Source organism: Budorcas taxicolor, chromosome 10 (assembly GCF_023091745.1).
Source record: "Budorcas taxicolor isolate Tak-1 chromosome 10, Takin1.1, whole genome shotgun sequence".
NCBI classification, from domain to species: Eukaryota; Metazoa; Chordata; class Mammalia; order Artiodactyla; family Bovidae; genus Budorcas; species Budorcas taxicolor.
In genome coordinates, this window is record NC_068919.1 from 632551 (window position 1) to 643987 (window position 11437).

The following is an 11437-nucleotide window of genomic DNA, read 5'->3' on the forward strand; positions in this document are numbered from 1 at the left end:
TATCACAAATTGAGAAGGTTTAAGTAAGAGAAGTTGACTTTCTCTAAAAGCCACTGTCCCAAATCACCTGTTGATAGGGTTTTCCTCCACAGACTCTAAAGGGATAGTCACTCCTCACTTCTTTCAGCTTTTGGTGGTCCCCGACCTCCTTTGCTTCATGGCTGTGTCATGTGTCACTCCCGGTTGCTCCCTCCATCTTCACGTGATATTCTTCTTTGTGTCACTGCGTCTCTATTTTTAACTTAATCTCTGCCCCTCCCCCCCACACACACCTTATAAGAACTAAGAACACTGATCATAGGATATAGTGCCCTTCCCTTAAATTAAGATAATCTTATTTCAAAGTCCTTAACTGAATTACATCTGCAAAGGCTTTTATTTTCCTAATAAGTACAGGTTTGCAGGTTATAACCTGACATATATTTAGAGGGATCAACATTCAACCCAATGCCTTTTATAGTTTAAATTTCTAATATTCCTAATACTAAGGAGACATTACCAATGCAAAACATGAAGCTACAAGCCGGAGGAAATGGTGTAACTAGAGAACAGTCAGAATTGAGGTAACAAAGGATCCTTTCAGGGTTTGTACTCTGAAAGGGATATGGACGCTTGCAAAAGAGAGAAAGAAGGAAAAATTGCTAGAAAACACTCAGACTCCTCTACTCCCACCAACTTGGATGTGGTCGTTGTTTTCTCATCATCTAAAACCAATCCTAAGTACAGAAAAGGACAGTGAATATGCCTGAAGAAATGGGAAGTTTCAAGCAAATTTCTTACAGGGCATGACCCTGATCATTGGTTATATTGCAGTTAACTATCATTTTATTGCTCAGGAAATCTCTTAACTCACTCTTTCACAGTGACAGGAAAGATAGGTCTTCAGAATAAATCATTTCCATGGACATAATGTGCGCTTTAATAACCCAGAAACCCTTAACTCTTTGAAACTAGGGTCGTTTTACATAATGTGAGATGGCAGTGATGATATTAACTATCATTTCCTAGGAACATAGAAATAATACTAGATGATATTTTCTGATGTATTTACATGAGAAACATAAAAACAAATTGCTTCTGTAATTTCGAGCCTTCGCGTCAAGTTGATAATTTACTTAGTAGTTTCCTCAGAGTAAATATAATGGGATTCAACGTTGGGATCCAAACTGTGTAGAAGAGAGAGATCAGCTTCCCAGTTTCTTCAGATTGATTTGGTTTGGGCTGTAAATAAGTGGTAGAGGCTGTGCCGTAGAATAAGACCACCACTGTGAGGTGAGACGAGCATGTGGAGAAGGCTTTAGCCCTTCCCTCTGGCAGATCATGGTTTCAGAAAGTTGGAGATGATTTTGCCATAGGAGACACCAATCAACAGAAATGGAACCATGATGAATACCACTGCATCTGCATAGACTGCTATCTCATTCACAAATGTGTTCCCACAAGCAAGCTTGAATACTGGGGGGAGGTCACAGAAAAAATTATTAATTTGGTAGACCCACAAAAGGGCAGATAAGAAACCTGCCATGTTTGCCCAATTACAACAGGAATTCCACTGACCCAGGAGGCAGTGACCAGCTGGACGCAGACCTGGGGGCTCACGATCAGACCATAGTGAAGAGGGTTACAAATGGCCACGTAGTGGTCATAGGCCATCATGGCCAGGAAGAGACACTCTAAACCTCCAAACAGAAGGACCAAATACATTTGTGTAGCACAGGCACACACCAGAAACGTGCCCTTTCTGGTTCAGGAGGTCTGTGAGCATTCTTGGGATAGTGACAGTTACATAACAGATTTCTAAAATGGAAAAGTGGTAGAGGAAAAAGTACATGGGGGTCTGGAGAGTACGGTCAATTCTTGTTATCAGTACAATGACACTATTGCACATCAGGATGGTCAGATTGAGGACTAAAAAATATCCCCCAAAGAATCCATTGGAAATTGGGAATATCAGAAAACCCCAAGAGGATAAATTCCATCATTGTGGTGATATTTGATTTTTCTGTTCTTAATTTGTATTCCATCTGTAGATACGGTAAACTCAAGATGGTTAATTCATTAATGCTTTTGAGCAACTTTTCACTTCTGTTAACTGATCAGATGCATGAAGCTATGTACATAATCCCTGCAAGTACTGCTGCCTTTGCCTTGCTCAGTTTCTAAGAAATGAGATTTGAAACCTCAGCGATGAACTGACTTGCAGTTAAAATCAATTAGAGAAATAAAATCTTTATTTTCTTATACTTGGATGTAGTGATACCAGAGGGCTTCCCTGGTATCTCGGCAGTAAAAGAATTTGCCTAAAATGCAGGAGATATAGGAGATGTAGGTTTGATCCATGGGTAAGGAAGATCCCTTGAAGGAGGGGATGGCAACTCACTCCAGTATTCTTGCCTAGAGAATTCCATGGACAAAGAGTCTGGGGGGCTATGGCTCATGGGATCACAAAGAATCAGACATGACGGAAGTGATTGTGCAGCAGCAGTAATGATACCAGAAACAATACAATGTATGCATTTTTATTTAGAGCTTTATTGTGCAGCAATACTATTAAATTGTTTCACCCCCTTTAAAAGTGAAATTATATATGACACAGGCTTACTATTGTTTTTCTTTGGGTTCATCCATTTGTTTCTCTGTAAGTAAAGTAAGTGAAGTTGCTCAGTCGTGTCCAACTCTTTGCAACCCCATGGACTGTAGCCTACCAGGCTCCTCTGTCCATGGGATTTTCCAGGCAATAGTACTGGAGTGCATTGCCATTTCCTTCTCCAGCGGATCTTCCTGACCCAGGGATCAAACCCAGGTCTCCCTCATTGTAGACCGTCTGAGGCACCAGGGAATTCCATCTCCTTTCAATTCAAAGATTTTCACCTAAAACTTTTGCCTAATTCTTATTCAAAACATTTTAAGCCATCCCATTTCTACTCCAATGAGAACTGACTTTCTTAAACTCATTCCTTGTTACTGGGGGAACAGATACATGTAATCATATTATTCTCTTCTGTGTACCTCACCCATCGGTTATGCTACACATGGAAAGCATGTTATATCATGGGGTCCAATAACATTTCTTATTAATACCCACTGTATACTGCATTACAAATACCAATTCATCTTTAACTTAGTCCATAAATATGACCCATTCTTCATGATATTTGGGTTCCCAGATACTCAGTTGGTAAGGAATCTACCTGCAAAGCAGGAGACCCCGATTTGATTCCAAGGTCAAGAAGATCCACTGGAGAAGTGGTAGGCTACCCACTCCAGTATTCCCGGGCTTCTCTTGTGACTCACCTGGTAAACAATTTGTCTGCAATGTGGGAGACCTGGGTTTGATCCTTGGGTTGGGAAGATCACCTGGAGAAGGGAAAGGTTACCTACTCCAGTATTCTGGCCTGGAGAATATGGACTGTATAGTCCATGGGGTCAAAAAGAGTTGGACACGACTGAGTGACTTTCACTTTCATGATATTTTAATAGTTTCTTCTTAACACATGTGATTCTCTGATCCATTGTCATCTTCTCTTACAACCAAGTAAAATATGTCCTATATAATTCCATTGTAACTTTATCTAATAAAGTAATAAGTATAACTTTATTTAAACCCTATGATTATTTATTTTAGGAATGCAAATGGCAAAAGCATATGAGTGGGACTAACACACACACACACACACACACACACACACACAGACCCATTATCTTGCTTCACTTCAAGTTCATGTAATCAGATATCAGGCAGTCAACACTTTCACAATTCTCATAACACTTGATTAATGTTTGTTCTCTAACTGTGTTTTCATATTCCATTAAATCTACTATGTCTGTTCCCATCTTCCAGCCCCACAAACTATTGTTTTTGCATTCAGTTCAGTTCAGTCGCTCAGTCGTCTCTGACTCTTTGCAACCCCATGAATCGCAGCACGCCAGGCCTCCCTGCCAATCACCAACTCCCAGAGTTTACTCAGACTCATGTCCATTGAGTCAGTGATGCCATCCAGCCATCTCATCTTCTGTCGTCCCCTTCTCCTCCTGCCCCTAATCCCTCCCAGCATCAGAGTCTTTTCCAATGAGTCAACTCTTTGCATAAGGTCGCCGAAGTATTGGAGTTTCAGCTTTAGCATCATTCCTACCAATGAACACCGAGGACTGATCTCCTTTAGGATGGACTGGCTGGATCTCCTTGCAGTCCAAGGGACTCTCAAGAGTCTTCTCCAACACCACAGTTCAAAAGCATCAATTCTTCGGCTCTCAGTCTTCTTCACAGTCCAACTCTCATATCCATACATGACTACTGGAAAAACCATAGCCTTGACTAGATGGACCTTAGTCGGCAAAGTAATGTCTCTGCTTTTGAATATACTATCTAGGTTGGTCATAACTTTTCTTCCAAGGAGTAAGCGTCTTTTAATTTCATGGCTGCAGTCACCATCTGCAGTGATTTTAGAGCCCCAAAAAAACGTTTAAACCCAATTATTTAAGACAGAAAAAAAAAACCCTCCTACAAAATGCTTTTTCTGTTTCAGCTACTTCCAGGCAGGTATGTAGGTAAAATTGTCAAGAATGAGGTTTCAAGGCCAATATCAACTTCCGCTCATAAGCATATTATTTTCCTTTCTGTTTAGAGATTCTTTGCCAATCTGAAACACTATCAGTGTTTCTAATCTTTCATTTCTTTTTTTGTATGTTAAATTTGTTTCTCTTTATTACATCATGTTCCTCATAAATTGGACCTCTGTAATCTTTTTTAGGATTGATGTGGTATCCATGTCATTTAGTGTCATGTTTATTTACAAGTGAGAATTGCATTCATTATTTGTTTCAACTAAGTTTTACTTACAAGATGGAACAAATTGAATGTCCATCACCCATGTGAGTGAACTGATCTAATCCCTAATTCCATCATTAGGATATCGAATTGAATATTTCTCTGTTCAATTCAATATTATCATCACCTGAAACAAATCTACACTCTGAGACAATACTTCAAATGTATCAGTGTAACAAAATAAAGAAACATTTTACTATCATATTACAGCACACGTTTGCAGTCAGTGATGAAAAAAACCTTGGTTGTTTTCATCTAGGGGTCCCACTGTCCCTACTTCTTCTTTGAAGTTTCCTACTGGATCTTCAGCATGCAGAAACCTGAGATGCCAAACAGACAGAATATAAGGAAACAAATACACTATTCAGAGCCTCTATATGTAATAAACACATCACTTCTACCCATATGTCATTGTAAAAACTAATCACCTGGTCCAATGTAGCTCTGAGAAGGTTAGGGAATGATGTTCACTATATGTCAATAAAACAGATGTATTTGAAGAGCATAAAGCCAGACTCTGCCACAGTCCTCATTTTTGGTCACTAAAAAAAAAAAAGGTGTTATGACATCCTGCAACATGTATACCTTTAGACCGAAGACTTAGCATGGCACATAAGGGAATAAGTATTTACGGTATATATCTATGCATATTAATTTGTTTTATAGATATATTTGAGCCTAACAACACAGTGTCATTGTTATTTTCATTAAGCTTTGATGCTTAAATTAGCAATAGTATTGAGGCATAATTTACATGACATAAGTGAAGTGAAGTCGCTCAGTCGTGTCCGACTCTTTGTGACCCCATGGACTGTAGCCTATCAGGCTCCTCTGTTCATGGGATTTTCCAGGCAAGAGTGCTGGAGTGGATTACCATTTCCTTTTCCAACAACATAATGCACAACCTTTAAAATTCAAAGTGATTAATTGAGATACACTTGACTTATAGCATTATATTAACTTCTGCTGTACAACATAAATATATTTTAAATGATCATCACAATGTCTAGTAATATCCATCACTGCCCACAGTTATATGCTTTTTTCTTTTTTAATTTAAATTTATTTATTTTAATTGGGGGCTAATTACTTTACAATATTGTATTGGTTTTGCCATACATCAACATGAATCTGCCACGGGTGTATACGTGTTCCCTATCCTGAACCCCTCACCCACCTCCCTCCCCATACCATACCTCTGGATCATCCCAGTGCACCAGCCCCAAGGATCCTGTATCCTGCATCAAACCTAGACTGGCGATTCATTTCTTATATGATATTATACATGTTTCAATGCCATTTTCCCAAATCATCTCACCCTCTCCCTCTCCCACAGAGTCCAAAAGACTGTTCTATACATCTGTGTCTCTTTTGCTGTCTCACATACAGGGTTATCATTACCATCTTTCTAAATTCCATATATATGCATTAGTATACTGTATTGGTGTTTTACTTTCTGGCTTACTTCACTCTGTATAATCGGCTCCAGTTTCATCCACCTCATTAGAACTGATTCAAATGTATTCTTTTAATGCCTGAGTAATACTCCATTGTGTATACATACCACATCTTTCTTATCCATTCATCTGCTGATGGATATCTAGGTTGCTTCCATGTCCTGCCTATTATAAACAGTGCTGTGATGAACATTTGAAAGAGGCACATGTACCCCAATGTTCATTGCTTTTTTTCTTGTGATGCAATTTTTAAAAAATTTCTCTTAGAAACTTTCAAATATACAAAATTATTTAACTATAGTCACTATGATCTATATTATTTTCTTGGGCACCAAAATCAATGTGAATGGTGAGCAGCCATGACAGTAAAAGGCATTTGTTCCTTGGAAGAAAACCTATAACAAACCTAGATAGCATATTAAAAATCAGAGACATCACTTTGCTAACAAAGCTACACAAAGTTAAAGCTATGGCTATGAGAGTTAGAATATAAAGAAAACTGAGCGCTGCAGAATTGATGCTTTTGATCTGTGCTGTTGGAGAAGACTCTTGAGGGTCCCTTGGAGAGCAAGGAGCTCATTTGGTTAATTCTAAAGGAAATCAGCCCTGAATATTCACTGGAAGGACTGATGCTGAAGCTGAAACTCCAATACTTTGGTCACCTCACGCAAAGAGCCAGATAATTGGAAAAGACCCTGATGCGGGGAAACAATCAGAGCAAAAGGAGAAGCGGATAACGGTGGATGAGATGGCATCACTGACTCAATGGACATGAGTTTGAACAAACTCCAGGAGATAGCGAAGGACAGGGAGGCCTGGCGTGCTGCAGTTCATGGGATAGCAGAGTCAGAAACAACTTAGTCACTGAACAACAACACTAGGCTGTACATTGATTGGATTGCTATACATTTTAGTAGTGGTTTTATAAATGTGACTAAATTTAAATTTACTGCCTTACTGTTTTTGTTCTATTTCTCTTATATATACTTTGTTCGCTGCTTGTTGCTGTTGTTGTTATTGTTTCGTGATTTGAATATACTTTTAGCATTTATGTATCACCTAGCCAGCATAATAAAAAGCAGAGACATTACTCTCCCAACAAAGGTCAGTCTAGTCAAGGCTTCGGTTTTTCCAGTGGTCATGTATGGATGTGAGAATTGGACTAAAAAGGAACCTTAGAAAGCATTACTATGAACAAAGCTAGTGGAGGTGATGGAATTCCAGTTGAGCTATTTCAAATCTTTCAAGATGATGCTGTCAAAGTGCTGCACTCACTATGCCAGCAAATTTGGAAAACAGCAGCGGCCACAGGACTGGAAAAGGTCAGTTTTCATTCCAATCTCAAAGAAAGGCAATGCTAAAGAATGCTCAAACTACCGCACAATTGCCCTCATCTCACATGATAGTAAAGTAATGCTCAAAATTCTCCAAGACAGGCTTCAGCAATACGTAAACCATGAACTTCCAGATGTTTAAGCGGGTTTTAGAAAAGGCAGAGGAACCAGAGATCAGATTGCCAACATCTGCTGGATCATCAAAAAAGCAAGAGAGTTCATGAAAACCATCTATTTCTGCTTTATTGGCTATGCCAGAGCCTTTGACTGTGTGGATCACAATAAACTGTGGAAAATTATGAAATAGATAGGAATGCCAGACCATCTGACCTGCCTCTTGAGAAACCTGTATGCAGATAAGGAAGCAACAGTTAGAACTGGACATGGAACAACAGACTGGTTCCAAATAGGAAAAGGAGTATGTCAAGGCTGTATATTGTCATCCTGCTTATTTAACTTATATGCAGAGTACATCATGAGAAACGCTCGGCTGGAAGAAGCACAGGCTGGAATCAAGATTGCCGGAAGAAAGATCAATAACCTCAGATATGCAGATGACACCACCCTTATGGCAGAAAGAGAAGAGGAACTAAAAAGCCATCTCATCCTCTGTCGTCCCCTTCTCCTCCTGCCCCCAATCCCTCCCAGCATCACAGTCTTTTCCAATGAGTCAACTCTTCACATGAGTAGCCAAAGTACTGGAGTTTCAGCTTTAGCATCAGTCCTTCCAAAGAACACCCAGGGCTGATCTCCTTTAGAATGGACTGGTTGGATCTCCTTGCAGTCCAAGAGACTCTCAAGAGTCTTCTCCAACACCACAGATCAATAGTATCAATTCTTCGCTGCTCAGCTTTCTTCAGAGTCCAACTTTCACATCCATACATGACTACTGGGAAAACCATAGCCTTGACTAGATGGACCTTAGTCAGCAAAGTAATGTCTCTGCTTTTGAATATGCTATCTAGGTTGGTCGTAACTTTCCTTCCAAGGAGTAAGTGTCTTTTAATTTCATGGCTGCAGTCACCATCTGCAGTGATTTTGGAGCCCCCAAAAAGAAAGTCTGACACTGTTTCCACTCTTTCCCTATCTATTTCCCATGAAGTGATGGGGCCAGATGCCATGATCTTTGTTTTCTGAATATTAATCTTTAAGCCAACTTTTTCACTCTCCTCTTTCACTTTCATCAAGAGGCTTTTTCATTCCTCTTCACTTTCTGCCATAAGGGTGGTGTCATCTGCATATCTGAGGTTATTGATATTTCTCCCGGCAATCTTGATTCCAGCTTGTGTTTCTTCCAGCGTTTCTCATGATGTACCCTGCATATAAGTTAAATAAGCAGGGTGACAATATACAGCCTTGACATACTCCTTTTCCTATTTGGAACCAGTCTGTTGTTCCATGTCCAGTTCTAACTGTTGCTTCCTGACCTGCATATAATTTTCTCAAGAGGCAGGTCAGGTGGTCTGGTATTCCCATCGCTTTCAGAATTTTCCACAGTTTATTGTGATCCACACAGTCAAAGGCTTTGGCATAGTCACTAAAGCAAAAATAGATGTTTTTCTGGAACTCTCTTGCTTTTTTTGATGATGGAACAGATGTTGACAATTTGATCTCTGGTTCCTCTGCCTTTTCTAAAACCAGCTTGAACATCTGGAAGTTCACAGTTCACGTATTGGTAAAGCCTGGCTTGGAGAATTTTGAGCATTACTTTACTATCATGTGAGATAAGGGCAATTGTGCGGTAGTTTGAGCATTCTTTGGCACTGCCTTTCTTTGGGATTGGAATGAAAACTGACCTTTTCCAGTCATGTGGCCACTGCTGAGTTTTCCAAATTTGCTGGCATATATGATTACTGATCTGTAATAAGGGCTCAATGAAAGGGAATCAAACTTCCTCAATTCTACCTCACTGTTCCAGTTGATACTCTGGGTGGGAAGGCGAGTCACCATTAAGCTACATGAGTCTGCTGTCAAAATGTGTGCTTCATGCTAGGAGAGCTCTGAGAGATCAGTGTGACCTGGGAGGCGATGGAAGGCTTCTTGAGGGACATGGAACTTAGCTGGGCTCAAAAAAACATGTGAAAGAAAGGTCAGGAGAGGTTGCCATAGGGGTCCTCAATCCACCTCTAGTTTGTATTTCTAGTTCAAGTAAACAGAATTTGGAAGAGCAAATTACCTGATAATCAAGTTTGCATAGTGCCTCACTTCTAGTTGTTTTAACTGGCAACATTAGACAAGGAAGACAGTATATCTTGTAATATAAACAGCCTCTTTTGATATATTCTACATAAATATGAAATATTAGTATAACAAGAGGAAACTGAGAAGGAAAAATACTGGATAAGAACAGCAATGTTGAGCTATGCACTCATCGCAGATAAATACATAAAACCTTTGAAATTATGACATAACCAGTACTGTTAGATTTATGGTTATGGGTATCACTCTCATTCCAAGCTCCTACTTTACATTTATCATCTTTATGTTCATATTGCATCTCCATTTTCAATGTCTTACAAATTTCTCCCTCTCCTAGTAACCTTTTCAGCTGAAATTTCATATGTTTCATATTAACTCAGAAGCAAATTCTTTTCTGGAAAGTTGAACCTATCTGTTCAGCCATTTCTGAGTTACTCAAGCATGAAGGCAGGTTGTTTAGCAAATTTGTCAAGATCCACTTTTTAAGTGCTCAGATTTAATTCAAGATGATTTAAATTTAAACCTCCCAGAACTGTCATACATGTGTTCTCTCAGGAGAAAAACATTCTTTGCTTTGAGATATAACCGGTTGAGGTTTACACTCCACTTTCTGTATCAATGGGGTGTGGTTAGGAAGACATCTGCTCAGATCCTGGAAACCTCTTTGGGTTTCCAGAACCTTCATGCATATTTATAAGTATGCTTTATCTTCCTCACCCCCCACCCGTTATCAACTCTCTAGGAGAACTTGAAGGTAACAACTCGTGTCTGAATGTTCCTTGTCAGGCAATAATAAAAGTTTTATTCTATGAAAAATTGGGAAAATAAGGTTTTAAAATATTTATTTATTGAAACTTAGGCATTAGAGACAGGTAGACAGGAATATCTGTATTGCTAACGGCATCTTTTAAGAAAACATTATTGGATATATTAACAAGACTTTTCTCAGATGAGAAAAGACTATTCATAAGATTATAAGTGCTCTGAAATACTGGGAATGTACAAAATTAAAAAGAATTAAAGTAGGAACAGGTGGTGAATGGCATAGAGGCAGGAGAGAAGAGGACAGACATCTTCCTTCTGACCTGGCAGACAGACTCAAGGCCAATGGATGTGTTCCATTAGCTATTGGGGCATGGTTTCCCTGATAGCTCAGTTGGTAAAGAATCCAACTGCAATATAGGAGACGCCAGTTTAACTCCTGGGTCAGGAAGATCCCCTGGAGAAGGGATAGGCTACCCATTCCAGTATTCTTGGGCTTCCCTTGTGGCTCAGCTGGTAAAGAATCTGCCCGCAATGCGGGAGACCTGGGTTGGACCCCTGGGTTGGGAAGATCCCCTGGAGAAGGGAAAGGCTGCCCACTCCTATATTCTGGTCCGGAGAATTCCATGGACTGTATAGTTCATGGGGTGGCAAAGAGTTGGATACGAATGAGTGATTCTCACTTTCACTATTGCGGCATGACAAACCACCTCAAAACTTATGCCCTAAAACAACCCTTTTAGTATCTCTGGGGGTTGGCTAGGCTCAGTTAGACAGTTATTGATCAGAGTTTCCCATGTAGTTGCAGCGACCAGGGCTGGCTAGCACACTCTGAGGGTTCACTCACTCACTTAGGT

General features: G+C 39.7%; 1 pseudogene; it reads right to left on the reverse strand.

The window, feature by feature from the left end:
* Positions 1-1098: 1098 nt before the first annotated feature.
* On the reverse strand, positions 1099-1982 carry LOC128054196 (olfactory receptor 10AG1-like; annotated as a pseudogene).
* Between the last annotated feature and the right edge of the window lie 9455 nt (positions 1983-11437).